Source organism: Schistocerca serialis, unplaced genomic scaffold (assembly GCF_023864345.2).
Source record: "Schistocerca serialis cubense isolate TAMUIC-IGC-003099 unplaced genomic scaffold, iqSchSeri2.2 HiC_scaffold_1261, whole genome shotgun sequence".
Taxonomy (NCBI): Eukaryota; Metazoa; Arthropoda; class Insecta; order Orthoptera; family Acrididae; genus Schistocerca; species Schistocerca serialis.
This window is the reverse complement of record NW_026047471.1, coordinates 6,656,531-6,677,507: the sequence shown is the minus strand read 5'-3', so window position 1 is coordinate 6,677,507 and position 20,977 is coordinate 6,656,531. Positions and strand designations below refer to the sequence as shown.

The 20,977-nt window shown below is 41.7% G+C and overlaps 1 protein-coding gene and 1 pseudogene across 1 annotated transcript in view; both read right to left on the bottom strand.

Moving 5' to 3' along the window:
• LOC126438170 (protein yellow-like) overlaps positions 1-20,977 on the bottom strand; it is a 117,143-nt gene that overhangs the window by 94,063 nt on the left and 2,103 nt on the right. The window lies entirely within an intron of this gene.
• On the bottom strand, positions 7,806-7,958 carry LOC126438179 (U2 spliceosomal RNA; annotated as a pseudogene).

The following is a 20,977-nucleotide window of genomic DNA, read 5'->3' as shown; positions in this document are numbered from 1 at the left end:
GGTCACTTTACAGTGACAACACGCGAAAGTTGCTTTCGTCCTTAAGTTTTGCACATCATTGTAGATATTCAACTATGACATAACTTCATGATCTGACAGTCATTAAGTGCTCTCCTTAAAAAAATTTAAGGATCGCTCTAATAGTCTATCATCACTTATGCCATCACTCTTCCCAACATGGTATGAAGATATCCTTTGGAACGATCCCTATCTTTTCAGAGCAGTAGGGCAGAGAGTATTGCTGAATGGTAGGACGATCTGCTCTCTCTGCAGCCTTTCTCATCCCCTTAATAACTGCCATAGACAAGCGCATAAAAAAAAGAGCTGTCGCTAAATCAAAACGGGTTCGCAATACAATGTCATCTACTCTTCACTGTGGACTCCCCTTTTACAACAGGGGAAACTGTGCAATGAGCCGAAGATTTCATAACAGAACAGTATTACGCGTTGTATAAAATTTTAATTGCAGATGTACTTACATTTAATTTCTTTGCAGCATCTTTTATATTGTATTTCATGTTCCAGTTATAAGATTAAATAGGTATTTTATTACCACTCTTTATTTTTCTTCTTACATTTTGGCTTAAGGAGAATGTAATATTAGAAAAACAACATATTTACAGTCTGCAAAATGCTGAATAGGTCGCTAAGGAAAAAGTCACTGACTCGGTGCAAGCTGACAATATTATTCCAGTATTACGCGTTTCGGAAATTGCTGTCGTCAGATATGTTGGAACATCATGTTGCACGTAGATGCAAAAGTTACATCTTGTATTGGTAACGATTATAAGAATATTTCAGGAACACCAAGAACTGATGAGGGAATAAGCCTTCATCAGTTTCGATCAATCAATCTTCACCACGGACCATAAAAATATTTATATCGGTCTTCATGGAAACGTTCCGAATAAATCTCGAGAGACCACGTTCCAAGAAGAGTCACGTAGCAAATTAGTTTCCCCCCATATGCGACTCGTGAAATGATATTGACGAGAAAATTAGAGAAATTAGGAGTTATTTGCCGACAGTCATTCCTGCCACGCTCCAGTCACGAACAGATCAGGAAAACGAGGAAAAGATACACTATCTGTTCGAAAGTATACAGACATTGTTAGTTTATGTTAGTATGGGGTGTACAAGGGTTGTCCAGAAAGTAAGTTCCGATCAGTGGCGAAATGGACACAAGAGTGAAAGCCCGATGAAACTTTAACAGATGTATTGGGTAGTGTCTCTAGTATGACCGTCGATCGTATAAAGACGCTCATTTCAGTTGTGAGCGCAGTGCGAGCTAGTAAAGGTACCTAGAACAACGATGTCTCCCGCCAAGTAGGAGGGCCCGCTGAGAGGCTTCGCCTTAATGAATGCAGCCCACCTAACACACCTGCCACGCTCTTCCTTCTTCATGACAATTCTCAGCCGCACTCTGTAGGGGCAGTGAAGACGCTCCTGCAGCCTTTTCGATGGGAAATGTTCGATCACCCAGAACACAGCCCTAATTGGCTCGTCCTGAGTATCGTCTCTGTTCACATGAAAAGCTGATTACGAGGACAACACTTGGACGCAGGCTACGGGCTGTAGACCAGCGTAGAGAATTATCGGAAAGCACAGGCGGCTTCCTTCTACGACGATGGTGTTGGAAATTTGGTATAATGCTCCGACAAATGTCGGAGCGGCGGCTATGTAGAAAAGTATCTGAAGTGTAGCTAATTCTTGCAAATAAAATGTTTCTGATTTTCACTGTGGTTTCCATTTAGCGACCGGTCGGAACTTACTTTCTGGACAACCCTCGTATTTTCCTTTCTTTAAGGTGAACTGTGTTGGGGGATACCTTCAATGAGGTGTCTGCATGGCTGTGGAGAAATGGCAACCTATTCTTCCTTAAGAGACGAAACGAGCTCAGTAGACGGTCTAACTCATCCCACAAATGAACCACTGGCTTCAGGTAGGGATTCATGGCCACTCATTTCAGGAATGTTATTCTCGAAATTCATTGCTGCTTTACGACAGGTTACAGCGTCATGATGATACAATCATCATGTCCGAACTGTTACTCTAATGTATGTAAAATTGCTCATATCCTTCTGCATTTACTGTTTTCTTAAGTGCAATAGGGGGACCATACTCCTACGACGAACAACACCCCCATACCGTAATACCACCTCCTTCGCACTTCACTGTTGACAGTACGCATGATGACAGGTCATCTTCTCCAGGTACCCGCCAAATCCGAACCCTTCCACCGGGCTACGACAGGGTACAGCGTGGCTCGTAACTCCAACTCATTAGTTTGTAGTCATCCTATGTCTAGTGGCGTCGCTACCCGCATCATATCAAGCGTCGCTTAGGGTTGACTAGAAAAATGTGTGGCTTACTTTGCGGTGGAGATAGTATGAAACAAAACAAGAAGGAAAAAAGATCCAGTAAACGCTGGATCTAAAATGAACATTTCTTCAGTAGGAGAGACGTTGAAAGGCTCGTGTAAGGAGAAAGCCACATACTTTGCATGATTTAGGAACATTTTATAGCCCGATTTGAGTTGTATTATAGAACAATTTAGAGGAATACCTTGCCTGCCACTTATATCATGACAATTTTTATTTATAAAAATAGTTTGTCGACTGTATTTGTAGTGTATCGATTTATTGAGACATAATCTTCCATAGCACGAGTTTATTAATCGTTTTCGCAACACATCAGTTTCAGATACTTTAACTTCCTTAGATACATTTGTAAAGCTTGGACACATGGAAGGATACATAGTCCTTGAGCATTAGGAAAAGCATTGTTGAGTAAAGTAGTGCGCCGTGGGCAGAACAGCAGTAGCGGGGAGAGTCAGTCATAGTCGAGTCTTGGGCGAGATGTGACGGTGATTGGTTGGCTTAACTAAGGAGTTCCTTATCAGAGCAAGTGGCTCCCTTTTGAAGATGAGAAACTGGAAATGGAGAATAGCTAAGAATTGAATATAATTGGAGAAAAGGATTTTGGAATTTAATTTTGAAGCAGAAATGACTCAGAAGGTATTTGTCGTATTGCTTTGCTTGCATTTAGCGATTATGGTAGTTTATTAATTTTCGTTGTTCAATGATTTCAATTTTTTCGTAAAGGATACGATTTATCAGTCCTATGTCCAAGATGTTAGCATCCACTTCTGTTAGTTTAAAGGCTATTTTGATTAATAATTTAAAAGTGAAAGTGATAGTAGTTTTATACTTCTTTAATGCTTAATGTCTGTGATAGGCTTAAAAAGAATGAGTAATTTCATTAAAAGGAGTTTAAATGTTATATCTGCAATTTTGAGAAAATTAAATAACTTTGGATGTCATTTTACTTTTCATTTAGTCATCCTCCCCCTTATCATAAATGACATGCAATTTGAACACATTTTGAATGAAATGAGTACTAAGAGCATTGTTAACAAATAAAAAGATCGAATGGAATCGAATGGATAGGGTGTTGTCTTTCATGACAAATAAGTGATAGCATGTAGCGCAGAGCTTACCCTTCCATCTTGCAAAATAAAATAATTTTCATTTTAGCTGATACTTCCCGCAATTTCCCATCATTAAATATTTTCATAAGATACTTTCAAGATGTTACACAGTATCGAAGACGAACATAAGCTCATAGCTCTTAAGGTAAGCATTTTATAGGCCATGTTTATTGGACCTCTTTTTCTTGTCGTGACTTGGTCCATAATACAACGTCTGAAATTTTGTCGGTGAAGTTATGGTTCATTCTATGTAAGGAGACGGACTACGAGACATACGACGAAAGGAAAGTGAATGCTTTACTAAACGTCGCAAATGCATGCAAGCAGGCGTGCTAAGAAACATAAGGAGATTTTGTTGGACTATAAGAATCTGTGACAGGAAAAGTCATTTAAGCAAGTAGAAAACGTTAAACGCGATACAAGAGAAATTTATCTTTTAAACGCTGTACTCATCGAAAGCACAGTCACTTCGAATCCGTCTACTAAGACACGTACAATCTTCATGTGTACTGAAAGCAGTCCTGTAGTCCGTTTTGGACCTACTGACCTCGAGGTCAATGCAACGCGTATAATTTTGCTTGATAGAGCAAAATCGCACAAATACTTGTTTATTGGACTGATAGTGTAATTTCATGTCAAAAAGTTTCATACGTGGCTATGGAATATACGAAAAATCCTACATAAAATTAAAAGTAATTGTATCAACATTAAGAGTGAAAGATAAAATCCACTATTAACCACAAAGGAGAGAGCGGATAGGCGGAAAAAACACACTGCAGGCCTCAACAACGCGGAAGAACTGTCAGATAGACAGAAGAAAAACCAGACTCCACGTGGAAGACAGAGGATCCAGTATTAGAGTCAGAGTTTAACAGAGCTTTGGAAAACTTGCGACCAAATATGGCAGAAGGCACAGATAACATTTCTTCGGAAATTCTAAAATCATTGGCTAGAAGTGACAATCAAACGACTATTCAAGTTTGTCTGCACAATGCATAAGTCTAGAGACGTAGATAGCATTTCTTCGGAATTTCTAAAACCATTTGGGACGAAGTGGTAACCATACAAGCATTCATATTCGTCTGCAGAATCTATAAGTCTAGAGACGTATCACCGGACTTTCGCAAGAATATCATCCACACAATCCTGAAGATAAGAAGGGCATATAACTGCGAGATCTATCGCACAATCAGCGCAACGGGTCATGCACCCAAGTTCCCGACAGTATTAATACACAGAATAATGAAAATAAAATTGAAGATATATTAATTTCACTATGAGAAAGCTAATGGCACCAGAGAGGCGTTTCTGACATTACGATTAATGATGGAATCAAGACGTATCAAAAATCAAGACTTATTCATAGACTTTGTCGACCGGTAAAAAGCCATAGACACTGCAGTATAGTCCAAATTGTTCGATATTCTCAGAAAAGTAGATGAAAACTATAGAGAAAGCATTGCAGAAGTGCCAAGAGGGAAAAATAAGAGTGGCTGCCCAAGAAGTGTATTAAACAGGTGTAGTCTTTCGCCCCTCCTGTTCAATCAGTACATTCAAGAAGAACTGACGTAAATAATAGAAAAGATTAGGATTGAGGTTGAAATTCCAGCTAAAAGGATCCCAGTAATAAGATTCCTCAGTGAAAGAGAGCAAGAATTAGAGGATCTTTTGAATTGAATGAATAGTCTAATGAGAACATAATATGGATTGACATTAAAGCAAAGAAACCTGAATTTAATGAGGAATAGCAGAAGTGAGACTAGCGATAAATGTAACACCATAATTGGGGACGACGGAGTAGACGAATTCTGCTACCTTGGAAGTAAAGTTTTGACACACGTAGGGAGGACGAATCAAGACTTATTCATAGACTTTGTCGACCGGTAAAAAGCCATAGACACTGCAGTATAGTCCAAATTGAAGATTAGCAGAGGTTGAAGATTAGCAGAGCCAAAGAGATTATTTTATGCTAAGATGAATATACTGGTACCAAACATTAGTATTAACGCGATGAAGGCATTTCTGAAAATGTACCTTTGGAGCACAGCATTGTTTGGTGGTGAAACATGGACTGTGGGAAATCCGGAACAAAAAAGAATCGAAGCGTTTGAAATGTGGCGCTATAGAAGGATGTTGAAAATTAGATGGACTGATAAGATAATGAATGAACAGGTTCTCTGCAGAATCGGCGAGGAAACATGGACAATAAAAAAAGACAGAGTGGTAGGTCATGTGTTAAAACATCAAGGAATAACTTCAGTGGTTCTGGAGGGAGGCGTAGATGGTAAAAATTGTAAAGGAAGACGAAGACTGGAATACATACAACAAATAATTGACCACGTTGGGTGCAGTAGAGGAATTCATAGTGAGACTTGTAAAACTGGTCAGATGACTGATGACACAAAAGACTACCTCTCGAGAGCAACTTACAACACGTGGACTAGTCTAGTGACCAGCTAAATAGTTGGAAAAACTCCATCAGTGGAACAGCACATCAGTACATTTTCTTCGAATTATAGATGATACAAAAATAACATCACTTGCCCTTGAGAGCAGCAAGAACGGGAGCGACCACAAAACGGGCAAGCGAATGACACATGAGCTCATTTCAGATAGTGCTGCTTGTGTCTATAATAACTGCCTCTTCAACTATCACCAGTGCATATTCTGACGTAGAGCAGACTGTAGACATGTTTTACAGGGGGTAGGGAAAAACATGAAAACACCAAGAACACAACACATTACCATGCCTAATACGGCGTGGGAAAAACCGTTGTCATTCAAAACAGTCGTATCAGAATGGATAAAAACAGGCTCTGCACGGTTTCCAGGGCACTCTTATACCACTCTTCCTGAGAATAGTGGTAATTTCAAGTAACAATGATGGAGGTAGGTAGTATGGAGAACCCTTCTCTCCAAAGTAGACCACAACGACTGAATAATATTGAGATGTGATGATTGTCGTGGCCAGGGGAGATGAGTCAGTTCATGGTCGTGCTCGCAAAAACAGTCCTTGTCGTCTTGGAACGCAGCATCACTACCGCTGAACAAGCATTGTACCGTGAGGTGGACTTGATCAGCCAAAATGGTGACATAATACTTGGCAGTAATGCGACCTTGCAAAGTACCGAGGGTAAACAGAATGCCGCATCAGCTACCTTGGTTACGGGAGCACCCATTTTACAAGCACCAGCCGTTTGCCTACATTCGAATGCACAGAGCTCCGACATAACGCATTCACACCTACAAAGAACAATATTTTGACCACGACGGACATTAGCAATGTGTTTAGGACGTTGTACAGGTGTCATTCGAGGTCAAATACAACAGCGCAACTTTCCGGCTTGGTTAGCACCTGTATTTATGTTAAAGTATGCATTTCTCGCAGTGTTTCCATATTTTTGTCCAACACCTGTAGGCAGCAATAATGTGCACAAAGAATACGAAATTAAAATGACCCGAGGTTGGTTGCAGATGGTTTAGTAATGCTCGCAACGTTTGAAGATCAACTGAATATTGTAGCTAAGTCAAAAATGTTCTCCGGGACGTACTTCTGCACATTCATTTTCTATCTCTGTCTGTTGGTGTTTATCCTGTCATATAAGATCCACTGTCTTCGTGATTTGGTATATTTATTTTATTGTTTGCTCCGTGACCGTACGCCCTTCCTGTCGCCACGGTCATTAGTCAACCAAAGGAGAGAAGTCGTTTGAACCTCCTGTCTGTGAATCTCGTAAACTTAGTTTTGCACGTTACCTTGTTTTCTGAGGCTCAGGTTGGGGACCAGCCCAGCATTTGCGTAAATGAGCGTGAAAAACCGCCTACAAACTACATTACTCATCCTAGCCGCTGTACTGGCCGACGGTCGTTAGACAGATTCGGATCTGGCTCACGTCCCTGTCTTGCAGGTTAGTTCACTGCTCATTAAGTTTACGAGCAGAACTGTTCTACGAACTTAGTGTTTTGTAACATTTACGAATCACGGAGAGGTGTTACTCTGTTCTCATCCGTCGGAAGGACACCAAACAATGTTCTATGAACTTATAACACTAGTATTCGGGGAAATCGAGTTACCTATTCTTTTGCCTCAGTTACCTGACACAGGGACCTTGATAATAAAAGGGATTCGGCTGCATTCCGAGGCATATAGATTTTCTCATCGCACTGTAAGGAATTGGAATAGGATAGCATGACTAACAAGCAGACCACAGGGCCATCTGATTTTTTGTATTTTTTTTATATTTATTGTAAGTGAAGTTCAGAACTTAAATAACAATAAATTAAAGCATTCGGTTCAGTTCTCAAAAATTCTCGCCAATGAAGGGCCAACCCGCGACAGAGATGGAGCAAGTCCTTAGCAATCCGTCATGAGCCAAAAATGTGTTTAGTATTCTGCCCTTGAGATGCAAGACGTATCAGATATTAAGCTGATAAGAACAGATACTACACTTCGAGCGTATTCGCCTGTCCCTCAAGTAAGGATAATTTTTTTTTTGGACAAACAGCGCGGCTCTGTGATGGAATGCTCGCCTGAGTTCTGGACTCGATTCCTGGCCAGAGCAAATTTTTAAAGAAAGTAGGAAGCTCTACCAGCATTTCTGTGAAGTGTAAAATCCATAAAGACGGGAAAAGATCAGTAGCGCTCCAGACTGCTAATCGCTCAGTCGCTGGTTCGAGTCCCGTTGTGATCATCATTTTTTCCTTTTCTTGTTCAGTTCGAATACTGGCGTCTCTGAAATTCATCAAGTTAACACATATGTAATTGGCATTTTTATGAAAATGTACCTCTTCTTATTTCTAATTACATATTGAACACAAAAACCCAATTACCGATGGAAATTGAAAATTCTTAATTAGTGGTCTTTTACAAAAGATTGTCAATAAAATTTGTTAAAATTAAAAAATACAAATTAGCTCTTTTCGTTCTTATCTATTTTTACGTTTCACGGTAATGTTTGTAGAACAAGCATATTTGTTTAAAAATTCGCACCGACTGGGGATCGAAGCTAAGACGCCTGCATGGCGGACTAGCACTCCACCACAGAGGGGCGCTGCCTGTCGAAACAAATCGACCATCGAAACTGGTAACAGAGACAGGGATAGTGTGGCATGTTCTGGATGCCTTGTCCGAAAATGACCTTGAGCAGATAGAGAACCAACTCGTGAGGGTAAAATCTTACACCTCCTGGCAAAGACCAGACCTGAACTTATCGAATCAATTAACGTAGAGGAAGGTAACAGTAATCATAAGGTTGTGACAGCATCTATGACGACGGGTCCTACAAGGAATGTTAAGAAAAGTTGGAAGATATATTTGCTCAGAAAGGGTGACGGGATACAAATTTCAGAAATCTCAGCAGTAAGCATCAAATATTCGGTGATAAGGACGAAGATGTGGAGAACAAATGGAAAAAAAATTCAAATGCATCGTTCAATATGCCCTAGACAAGTATGTTCCGAGTAAGGATTTAAGGGACAGTTTAATAGCCGTGTTAGAAAAGAGCTACGTAACAAAAAGTACTTCATCTCGATTCAAGAGTACTAAAAACCTAGCTGACAAACAAACTTTGAACGAAGCAAGAATGAGCTTAAGGAGAGCAATGAGAGAAGCGTTCAATGAATTCGAATGTAAGACGCTTTCAACCGACCTGAGTAAAAACCCTAAGAGATTTCGGTCGTATGTAAAATCAGTAAGTGGGTCAAAATCATCTATTCATTCTCTCAGCGACCACACCGGCACCGAAACGGAAGATAACAGAGAAAAGGCCCAAATACTGAATTCGATCTGCCGAAGTTGTTTCATTACGGAAGATCGTAACACTGTCCCTCCTTTCAATCGTCGTGCGAACGTCGAAATGGCAGATATTGAGAGAACTGAAAAGCAGTTACAATCGCTTAGTAGTGGAAAGGCTTCAGGACCAGATGAGATACCTATAAGAGTCTATAAAGATTATGGAAAGAACTTGCTCCAATCTAGCAGTAATTTATCGCAGTTCGCTTGAGCAACTGAAGGTACCTATCGACTTGAGAAAAGCGTAGGTCACTCCTGTTTTTAAGAAAGACCGTAAGACAGATCCACACAATTATAGACCTATATTGTTTACGTCCATCTGTTTTAGAGTTATGGAACATGTTTTATGCTCAAGAATTATGACGTTCTTGGAAAATGAAAAGCTCCTCTATAAAAACCAACATGGATTCCGCAAACAGAGACCCTGCGAAACTCAGCTCGCTCTGCTCCTCCATGAGATCCACTCCGCAGTGGACAACGGCGCTCAGGCTGATGCCGTGTTCCTTGATTTCAGTAAGGCATTTGACACCGTCCTGCATTGCCGTTTAATGAAAAAAAAATACGAGCTTACGGAGTATCGGAGAAGACCTGCGATTGGATTCAAGACTTTCTTGCAGATAGAACTCAGCACGTCGCTCTTAACGGAACTAAAGCGACAGATGTAAAGGTAATATCCGGAGTACCACAGGGAAGTGTGATAGGACCGTTGGTGTTCACAATATATGTAAATGATCTAGCAGAAGGCGTCGGGTGCCCTTTAAGGCTATGCGTGGATGGTGCAGTTTATACCAAAGTAGCAACGCCCGAAAATAGTAAGGCTTTGCAGAACGACCTGCAGAGAATTGATGAATGGTGCAGACTCTGGCAGTTGATCCTGAACGTAAATAAATGTTGCATATTGAGCATACATAAGGAAAGAAATCCACTACTGTACAGCTGCACTACTGATGAAAAACATCTGGAGACAGCGTCTGCCGTAAAATATCTAGGTGGAGTTATGCAGAGCGACCTTAACTGGAATGACCATATAAAACAGATAGTGGGAAAAGCAGACACAAGACTTAGATTCATCGGAAGAATCTTGAGGAAATGTAACTCATCCATGAAAGAAATGGCTTATAAGGCGCTTGTTTCTCCAGTTCTTGAGTATTGTTCATCAATATGGGATCCCTATCGGGTAGGACTGATAGAGAAGATCCAACGAAGAGCGACGCGTTTCGTCACGGGATATTTTAGCTGGCGAGAGAGCGTTACGGAGATTTTAAACAAACTCCGCTGGCAGACGTTACAAGAGAGACATTGTGTATCACGGAGAGATTTACTACAGAAATTTCGGGACATCACTTTTCAGGAGGAGTCAGACAATATATTACGTTCCCCCACATACATCTCGCGTATTGACCACGAGGAGAAAATTCGAGAAATTAGACGCAATACAGAGGCTTACCGACAGTAATTCTTCCCACGCGCTATTCGCGAGTGGGTTGAAGCGATCAGATAGTGGTACCGAAAGTCCCCTCCGCCACACACCATTAGGTGGCTTGCGGAGTATGACGTAGATGTAGATGTAAGGTAGTAAAAACGTTCAGAAAACAGAAAACTTCAAAGTCGATTTTCTAGAGAATTTTTGGAAGTTGCATTGAGCTACCGTTGGTAACTGACACCTGGGTTCTGAATTTCACGTTTCATAACTATAAATAAGTACAAAAATCCGATTGCTGCGTGGTCTCCTAGTAAGATTGGTATTACGTATCCGCCACCGTGTACTTTGGAGTGTCCAAAGCTAACTCCTCGCCAGGCCTAAGGGCTGTCTACCGGCCGCCGTGTCATCCTCTGCCTTGCGGTGCCATGCGGATGCGTTATGGAGTTGCATGTTGTCAGCACACCTCTCTCTCGATCGCTTTGCAGACTTTCCCAACCGTGGAGCCGCCACTACACGGTCGAATAGCTCCTCAGATGGCATCACGAGGTTCAGTGCATCCCGCACTAGACCTCCCACCAAGCAAAACTCCTGGGCAATACCGGCAATCTAACCAGGGTCCTCCACATGGCAGACATCGACGCTTACCACACAGTTCCAGAAGATGAATCGAAGGGTGTATCATAATCAACAACGAAAAACAAGGATGAAAGTAAAGGACGACAGAAGCTAAAACGTTGCAGCAAACATGGGTGTTCATAGAGCCGTTTGTAGGATAAGTGCGAATGTGTAGTTTCGACCTGCTAGTGTCATTACAGATGTCTTTTGAACGTAAGCTTTTAGATTAAGTTCCAGTCTAATGTTCAAATTTCAACAGCTTACCATAACAAGAAACACCACTTTAGCGCCGGCCGAAGTGGCCGAGAAGTTCTAGGCGCTTCAGTCTGGAACCGCGCAACCGCTACGGTCGCAGGTTCGAATCCTGCCTCGGGCATGGATGTGTGTGATGTCCTTAGGTTAGTTAGGTTTAAGTAGTTCTAAGTTCTAGGGGACTGACGACCTCCGATGTTAAGTCCCATAGTGCTCAAAGCCATTTGAGCCATTGCAACCACTTTAGCAAATTAACTGTTACAATTTACGTTATTTACGTTTCACTCCTTTCAGTTAAAGTAGGTGTTCCGCGTATCGTGTTTGGATTTGGATGCAATACTACGCTCGTCTCTACAGTGCCATACGAATTCTTTCAAAAACACCCTCCCGCCAGGTCAACTCGTGAAGTCTGGCAAGACCATACAATTTGTTGTTTCTGTTCTTCAATCATGTGAGTGGGAGTACTGTGCACTTCACTTCCGAAAGTACCCCGAACAGAAAAGTCCAGACGAGGGTAGTCAGGTGCTCTCGCAGACCAATTTACAGGCTTTCCTTGACCTATTCTCCTCGAAACGTATTGGTGTGTAAGATGTCGTTATGGAAGAGCTTGCGGGAAATTTGAGCCCAATTAGATAGGGTCTTAATCTAAAAGTCTGTATTTTAAACCAAGTTTTACTAACTAGAACGTTATTTCATACTTGAAGTCAGTGGCTGCTTATAATCACAGATTCGCGATTATCTCGCAGTCGACTCTTTTGCGGATCCAAATTTACTGGAACGTGTTTTTTCTTCTATCACTGTATACTTCCAATGATGTCAGTTTTCGGTATTAATATTTTATACCCAGTATCTGTACATATACAGACGTATATACAGTTACAGAGAGAGAGAGAGAGAGGGAGAGAGAGAGAGAGTGGGAGAGAGAGAGAGAGATTGTTTATCTACATTACAAAACCTCTAAAATGGTCGGCTTTACAATTATTGATATATTTGAAACGTTATCACAATCTACTGATTAAGACGTATAATCTTATGTTAAAAGTTTACCAAAATAAAACAATCATTAAAGCTAGAAACTGTGCATCGATCTTGAGGCAGTGTAATTTACAGCGTGCAAATTACCCACACTGTTTCATCCAGTATTTTAGAATGGGATCGCTTAGCGACTTCCAACAAAATTTACACATAATTTCAAACCATTTTCGAAACATTTTTTCACTGATACCTGTCACAAAACCAACATATAAAGGGATTATGACTTCTTTGGTTTACCGGTTTTTGTTTTGACTTTTTCATTAGTCTATGAGTGAATAATCCAGGAATAATAAAACCAATGTCATTAGCGTTTTATATCTTCCTCCATAAGGATATTACTTGCTTTATGTCATATATTTGACATTAACATATGATACTAACTCATTCATAAAGTAAGAAGACGTCTGCAACTGTTTTATACGTGGGAATTCATTTCTTTAAAGAGTCATTGGGGAGGGAGGCGGAAGGAAGGGGTTATAGGTCTTTGTATATTTTGTGTTCGTAGAACCGTACTGATGCTAATATCGATATAACTTCAAAGAAAAAGTGATCTAATGTTTATTGTCAGTGAAACTTGTTTGTTCATTACAATATTAGTCGTTTGTGATAATAAACAAACGACGTTAGTTGTATATGAAGTATCCGCTTACGATACGATCACATAAGTATGTAAACATCTCAATAAATACGCCTGCGTGATGTGTCTACGATGTATGAATTGGTGAGTCATTAGTACTTTATCTTCACCATATGTTATTAATTTCGCGTATTTCAATGTGTCAGACAATGTAGATGCAGCCCTGTCGTTCACCACATAATTCAATGTACCTTTTCTTTTTAATTGCTGTTAGAAAAAGTAAGATGCGCGTCCGTTCCAGACATTGCCTTCACGCTGAGTCATTCTGATCACATCCACGCTTGCTGACAGCGGCATTTATAAGTTATTCTCTACTAATAGGTAACAGTAGTGGGCGAAAACCTATCAGATAAGAAACATTAATCTGAAGTTACGGAGATGCAGTCTTTCGGCTGCCGCTGTCATTGTCCGACAATAGTAAATCGATGAAGTGAGGTAGAACCCCAAAAATTAATTCGTGTAATAAGGAGGAAACGACGCAAAAGGAAACTCACATTTCGAAAGGGTCGTGTCACATGTTTTAAAAGGGTCTAGCATTACTGACATTTTTGGCAATTCGGTGCACTTTTTTTTTCTTTCCAGGCTGTCTTCTGGATTGTCGCCGATTAACTACATATGCAGAGGCAAGAATATTTCCCAATCGAAATAATTAATTGTAATAGACCTGTAGACTTGTATACGTAAAAGTTTTGACTAGCAGTGCCTTCAGGCATTTTTCTCAATTATCATTGTTATCCATGCGGCACCTGTCGTCAAACTGTATCGTACAAGCTCTCAGGTGTTCCAAGGCCACGTCACTAAGTGAAAAAATTTTCGGATACGAGCTTTACCACATGGCAAAGTGCAACGGAAGCTACAGTTTACGAAACGACTGTATGGGCTAAGTTATTTGCTACTCGCGCGTTATCACAAACTATCACAACCCGAACATAACCGCAACCGCAACTGAGTCGTGTCCAGCAGTTCACCGAGATACTGCCTCTGACACTCATTGTTTCAGCAATCAGTTGTGCACTTATTGACAGAGCCAAAATAATAGATACCTTGTGGATATTCGGAGAAACAAACAGATGTCTAAAGAACCAGGATGAATATTATGACGGTGGAAAATAAGATTGGCAGTCTTCTTCTCAAATTAGAGCTTTGCTAACACAGGGCTGAAGTGTAGGCTGTTTCATTGTTCCCAGAACTGAAAAATTTGTTCTACGGAAGCAACTGAAAACGTTCATTGAGAGATACACTCCTGGAAATGGAAAAAAGAACACATTGACACCGGTGTGTCAGACCCACCATACTTGCTCCGGACACTGCGAGAGGGCTGTACAAGCAATGATCACACGCACGGCACAGCGGACACACCAGGAACCGCGGTGTTGGCCGTCGAATGGCGCTAGCTGCGCAGCATTTGTGCACCGCCGCCGTCAGTGTCAGCCAGTTTGCCGTTGCATAAAGAGCTCCATCGCAGTCTTTAACACTGGTAGCATGTCGCGACAGCGTGGACGGGAACCGTATGTGCAGTTGACGAACTTTGAGCGAGGGCGTATAGTGGGCATGCGGGAGGCCGGGTGGACGTACCGCCGAATTGCTCAACACGTGGGGCGTGAGGTCTCCACAGTACATCGATGTTGTCGCCAGTGGTCGGCGGAAGGTGCACGTGCCCGTCGACCTGGGACCGGACCGCAGCGACGCACGGATGCACGCCAAGACCGTAGGATCCTACACAGTGCCGTAGGGAACCGCACCGCCACTTACCAGCAAATTAGGGACACTGTTGCTCCTGGGGTATCGGTGAGGACCATTCGCAACCGTCTCCATGAAGCTGGGCTACGGTCCCGCACACCGTTAGGCCGTCTTCCGCCCACGCCTCAACATCGTGCAGCCCGCCTCCAGTGGTGTCGCGACAGGCGTGAATGGAGGGACGAATGGAGACGTGTCGTCTTCAGCGATGAGAGTCGCTTCTGCCTTGGTGCCAATGATGGTCGTATGCGTATTTAGCGCCGTGCAGGTGAGCGCCACAATCAGGACTGCATACGACCGAGGCACACAGGGCCAACACCCGGCATCATGGTGTGGGGAGCGATCTCCTACACTGGCCGTACACCACTGGTGATCGTCGAGGGGACACTGAATAGTGCACGGTACATCCAAACCGTCATCGAACCCATCGTTCTACCATTCCTAGACCGGCAAGGGAACTTGCTGTTCCAACAGGACAATGCACGTCCGCATGTATCCCGTGCCACCCAACGTGCTCTAGAAGGTGTAAGTTAACTACCCTGGCCAGCAAGATCTCCGGATCTGTCCCCCATGGAGCATGTTTGGGACTGGATGAAGCGTCGTCTCACGCGGTCTGCACGTCTAGCACGAACGCTGGTCCAACTGAGGCGCCAGGTGGAAATGGCATGGCAAGCCGTTCCACAGGACTACATCCAGCATCTCTACGATCGTCTCCATGGGAGAATAGCAGCCTGCATTGCTGCGAAAGGTGGATATACACTGTACTAGTGCCGACATTGTGCATGCTCTGTTGCCTGTGTCTATGTGCCTGTGGTTCTGTCAGTGTGATCATGTGATGTATCTGACCCCAGGAATGTGTCAATAAAGTTTCCCCTTCCTGGGACAATGAATTCACGGTGTTCTTATTTCAATTTCCAGGAGTGTAAAATTTGTCACGACGTCGCCAGAAATACATTAATTAGCGACAATTTTCCTGATTGGATAGAAGACTATTTTCATTGAATAAAATAATATTTTCACATAGTAAAATGACAGCCATAGAAAAATTTCTTGGACTTCAAAATCACAATAAAGTGAAAACATGTTTTGCTGAAACAGAACATATTATACAGTGCTGTTGTAAAAAGCCTTAAGAATACTGTCAAAACTTACGGATGATTAAGTGGACATTTGGCTATGGTAGCAACGAAAAGAAATGCCACAAGCGATTGAATCTGGAGCAAAGCCTATGACGTACATAGGCTGAAACCGAACAGAACACACAGAGTGATTCAAAGTCTTTGCGTCTAACGTCTAGTGGCGGTAGACCACATCATGGGGAACAGCTTATGTTAGAGACGAAATGTTCACAGTCGCTTCCCACGGACACTAGGCGTCACGTATTTGTTATATTATTTTATTTTTATTTACACGTCAAGTTCAGAAGGGCCAAATTGAGGAGCAGATCTCCAAGGTCATGGAACGTGTCAGAACATGAAATTACAACATAAAAGTAATAACAGATAAAAATAAATGTTCATGAACCTGAAAAAATTCAGTCCATAAGTTTAAGTAAACGCAATCAACAATACAATAAGAATCAGCTTAATTTTTCAAGGAACTCCTCGACAGACTAGAAGCAGTAACCCATAAGAAAACTCTTCAGTTTCGATTTGAAAACGCGTGGATTACAGCTAAGATTTTTGAATTCTAGTGGTAGCTTATTGAAAATGGATGCAGCAGTATTCTGAACACCGTTTTACACAAGAGTTAAGGAAGACCGATCCAAATGCAAGTTTGATTTGTGCCGAATATTAACTGAGTGAAAGCTGCTTATTCTTGGGAATAAGTTAATATTGGTAACAAGAAATGACAATAAGGAATATATATATTGAGAGGCCAATGTCAAAATACGCAGACTCGTGAACAGAGGTCGACAAGAGGTACGTGATCTTACACCACTTATTGCCCGAATCGCCCGTTTCTGAGCCAAAAATGTCCTTTTAGAATGGGAAGAGTTACCCCAAAATATAATACCATACGACATAAGCGAATGAAAATAAGCAAAGTAGACTAATTTTCGTGTCGAACAATCACTCACTTCTGATACCGTTCGAATAGTAAAAATGGCAGTATTAAGTTTTTGAATAAGATCCTGAACGTGAGCTTTCCACGACAGCTTACTATCTATCTGAACACCTAGAAATTTGAACTGTTCAGTTTCACTAATCATATGCCCGTTAAGGGATGAGCAGCTTTTTCAGAACTATCAGGGTCTACTAATTAGGTGTGCTCCATACTTCCCATCCCTGAGAACTGACAGTGATTTTCAACAGGAAAACCTTGAGAGTGAATGCCTCAAAGACTAGGAAGATATTTTAGAAGCGAACCAAGAACTTTAATTGGCTCGGCCTACCGCCTTTCATGTGAAAAAATTACTAAATTATAGGCAAATCACACTGCAGGCATACGCCGCAGAGTGCCTACCCTGCTGCCTCTCAGGGGCATAACTAATCCCAAAGGATGCCTGGCGTCGCCGGGAAGTACCAGCGAACATTTTGTCTCCAAAAAAGCTATCTCCTGTGACGTGTTCTGCACCCCTAAAGGTTTGATGAAAGGATTTTGAAACACTCTGTATAGAAGACCGCTAGAAATATCAGGACCATTTCTTAACTTTCTACAACAACAATGAAAGAAAAATGTTTCTGAAACAAACCCTTGTATAATTTCTCAGAATGTTTGCCTTTAAAAAACTGCACAGTCTTACATAGTTTTAAACAAATTCTGGAAACACCAGTTAACTCCCACCCCGATTGTTTATAGATTCAAAATCCCCTGTATAAAACGTCATATCTCCAAAACTATGTGTCGTACATATGTGGATACTGTTTGCAAAATGTTTTGTGAATAGAGTTAGCACTAAAAATTTATAAATTGAAACGTCCTGCGTAGTGCTGCATTTTTACTGCATGAAGAACGAAAATGTGCCTAAGAGATAAATATGTTCGGTGTCATCATTTTGTGGGGTGGTGTCAAGCATAAAAGCTTCTTAAAAATTTTAAATTTTGAGTAAAGTTTGCTGGGTGTCGCTAGGATCTCTCATTCTCAAATATTGGTTGGATGTACTCTGGGTAATTTGCATGCTGTGAGTTAATCTGCCTCAAGACACACTGTCTGTAAGTGCAGTACCCATACCTGACTTATTGTTAAGCCTCTGAGATCGCAGTGAGCTGTTACGATAGCATTTTCAGTTTTTAAAATCCGGAGAATAACTGTATGACCTACTGAAAATCAAATTTTCGTTGCCCAAAGAAGCCGTCAGATAGGCATTCTGCAACTGGGACAGAGCCCCGGGTTGGCCGTTTAGTAATATACGAGGGTTGCCAGAAAGTAAGTTCCTACTGGTCGCGAAATGGAAACCATAGTGAAAACCAGGAACTTTTTATTTGCAACAGTTAGGCACACCTTCCACCTATTTCTCTACATAGTCGCCGCTCCAACATCGAGTGTTGTGATAGTGTTGTATCAACTTTCCAATATCCTCGTCATAGAAAGCAGCCGCCTTTGCTTTCGGCCAGTTATCTGCACTGGTCTGCAGCTCGTTGTCTGTGGAAAAATTTTGTCTTCATAGCCAGCGGTTCTTGTGAGCGGAGATGAGACTCAAGGGGAGCCAATTGCGGACTGTGTTGTGGGTGATCAAACACTTCTCATCGGAAACGCTGCAGGAGCGTCTTCATTGCCACTGCAGTGTCCGGCCGAGAATTGGAATGAAGGATCTGCTTGATAGTTGTGCGTGACACAGGCGAAATCTCCAACCAGGCCCTCATACTTGGCGGGAGACGCAATTCCCTACTCATCTTTACGTGCTCACTGTTCACTCAGAACTGAAAAGAGCGACGCGACACGATCGACGGGCATACTAGAGACACTGCCCAACACATCCGTGCAAAGCTTTACCGGATTTTCCCTGTGGTTTCCATTTCACGCCCGATCGGAAATTACTTTCTGGACAACCATCGCATAACAGGTTTTTTTCCACTCTGATGCTGGTACCTCAAAAACATGGCCTTAAAAACATTCGACAGCTTCATGAAGTGATTAAAATTGTTGTCCACGCGCATTTTGTTTGATATACGGGAGCAAACAGATGTCATTAGTCGACAAATCGGGGGAATGTAGAAATAAGACGTTAACCAGCTGCTTTTTCTCTGCGAAGTAACCCATCGTTTGACTTGCTGTGTGACAGCTGGCCTTGTTATGATAATAAGTGATGCGACGTTTTCTGTTGTTTTTCGGGCCGGCAAGTGAGGCCGAACGGTTCTAGGTGCTTCATTCTGGAACCGCGCAACCGCTACGGTCGCAGGTTCGAATCCTGCCTCGGGCATAGATGTGTGTGATGTCCTTAGGTTAGTTAGGTTTACGTAGTTCTGAGTTCTAGGGGACTGATGACCTCAGATGTTAAGTCCCACAGTGCTCAGAGCCATTTGAACCATTTGTTGTTTTCCGTGATTTCATCGATGACTCGTTGCAAGGAAATTGTTGTCGAGCAGAAGCTTTTCTTAGTTACATGCACATGCAAAATTGAATGTACTGTAGTCTCTAATATAGCTAAGGATAGCTCTTTCTCACAGGAGGTCACATGCAAAACCTGTTGAATCACGTTGGGCACAGCTATGGTGTCTTTCGGGAATAACAACCGATTTTGGTCGACACTCACGAAATTCGACGATAACGGAAGCTCGACTAAAATGAAATTCTGAACACCATTTGTAAACTGGCTTTTCTAAAGCTGGTCGGTTGCCAAATGGTGAATTAGACGATTCTAGGCCATTGTTTTTGATCAGGCATTTGCGAAAATCATAAAAGACCATGGTAAAAAATTTTCACATGCAATTTCCATTTTTTCACATCCGTTTCTTTATATTTTCGTTTGGCCATTTCCTTCTGTGTGGACATTACACTCTCGATAAATTTGGGGAAAAACATAATTCCATCGAGCTGTATTTTAAATGTGGTGCTTGATTCGGCAACGTTAATTTCGGACGACCCATTTTCAACTGCATCTATTAACTAACACTCCATAATGCAACGAATTTCTGAAAAGCTCGCTGTAAACACGCTGCTATGCCAATTTCTGAGCTACTGTTCGTTTAAGAATAAGAAACGACAAGTTCTAAAATGATGGTCATATTTCAATGCAATTACTTGCTTGGCAGATTGTCCATAGAACAACCATCAGGCTATTTGTTTACCGTTCCACTCTCGAACAGCGTGCCGGAAAAATTAATGCTTAAATTTTTCCATGTGAGCTATGATTTGTCTTCTTTTATGACGATGATAATTTCTGCCTATGTAGGTGGGCGCCTACAAAATATTTTAGCATTCGGAGGAAAAAGTGGGAGATTGAAATTTCCTGAAACGATCTCACAACTACGGAAAACGCCTTTCTTTTAATTATTACCGTCCCAAGTTGCGTTTGATATCCATGACACTCTTTCCCTTAATTAGTTATGATACGAAACGAGCTGTCCTCCTTTGAACTTTTTCTATATCCTGCGTCAGTCCTATGTGATACGGATCGCATGCCGCGCAGCGATTGTGACAAGTGTAGTCTAGGCTGTCTCTTTACTAGACCCGCTACCGTAGCACAGCTGTCGGTTTTTTTCCCCACAATCTATGTGGTCGTTCCACCTTAAGTTGCTCGAACTGTATTCCCTAGGTATTTAGTTGAACTGACAGCCTTTAGATTGGTGCGAATCGTCGTGTAACCGAAATTTAACTGTTTCCTTTTAATAGTCATGTTGATGACCTGACACTTCTCATTATTTAGAGTAGATTTCCCTTTTGGCACTATACAAATATCCCGTTTATATCATTTTGCAATTGGTTGTTTTCTTCTGATGACTTTGCTTGACAGCAAATGGCAGCATCATTCGCAAACAATCTAAGAGGAATGCTCAGGTTGTGTCCTAAATCGTTTATATACAGGGTGTTTCAAAACGAACATTTATTACGTTC